This window comes from Sorex fumeus, unplaced genomic scaffold (assembly GCF_029834395.1).
Source record: "Sorex fumeus unplaced genomic scaffold, SorFum_2.1 ptg000018l, whole genome shotgun sequence".
In the NCBI taxonomy this organism is placed as follows: Eukaryota; Metazoa; Chordata; class Mammalia; order Eulipotyphla; family Soricidae; genus Sorex; species Sorex fumeus.
Window position 1 is genome coordinate 27,529,733 of NW_026606075.1, and position 944 is coordinate 27,530,676.

Here is a 944-nt window from a genome sequence, read left to right on the forward strand (position 1 = left end):
CTGTTCAGCAATTTCATCTCATTGTTTCTACACTTGCATCTAGCATCCCTAGATATGGAATCTTCTGTGGCAACAAGCAGATTCAAAAAGAAAAATGGTGGTAAGTGATATTTATCATACGGCTGAAAGTTTTGAGAATAAGGAGACAAAGAGAGAAATAAAGCATTTTACACACCTGCTTCATTTTAGGCACTTTGTCTGTCTGACCTATTTAATAGCTGCTAGTATTTCAAGAATGCCAGCATTAAGACATATAAGCATTAAAGAAGTGAGTTTTGAAAACACGTAAGTTGTCAAAGAAAGTGAAGTTCAGAAGACTAATTTGTTCAAAGTGTCACAAGTAGGAGGTGTTAATGGGAACTCCTGAGCAGGTTTGCAGTTCAGACCTGTGGCCTCTGACCTATATCCCCTGCCAAGTCATGTTAAAACAAATAAGTTAACATGCAGAGGAAAGAATAATTCAATCAATCGTGAAATAAACCAAAGTAGGAGTCAGCTTCCTTAAAGCAAACCATATTTTTAAATCCACTTACAGATCATCAGGTAGGATTATCCTTTCCTATTTCTCTATTCAGAAGCAGATAGAACATGATGATTGGAATTCAAATGATTTGGTTAATGTCTCTATGCGATTAGAGCTCGCAACCCTAATCGCTTCTATCTGATTCTTCCTGGAAAATGAAAACAAATTCACTTACAGTTTTGTGCTTGATTGATCTCATTAAACTCTCTATTTCATTTTGCCTATTAAAGCATTGCTCTAATTGGGCCCAAACTCTCTGTTGTAGTTATAGAAGTTTCTACTGAAACCAAGAAAAGCTCTATCTATTCCTTCCCTCGTCCCTTCCTTCTCCCCCACTTTCTGTCCCCCTCCCCTCTTACTCCCTTTACCTTACACTCTCCTCAACTTTCCTCCTCCTCCTCCTCCTCCTCCTCCTCCTCCT

General features: G+C 38.5%; 1 non-coding gene across 1 annotated transcript; it reads left to right on the plus strand.

Moving 5' to 3' along the window:
• The first annotated feature begins 536 nt into the window (after window positions 1–536).
• On the plus strand, window positions 537–666 carry LOC130021855 (U8 small nucleolar RNA). The gene has a single exon (XR_008792208.1). It is a non-coding gene; the product is annotated as a U8 small nucleolar RNA (small nucleolar RNA).
• The last annotated feature ends 278 nt before the right edge of the window (window positions 667–944 follow it).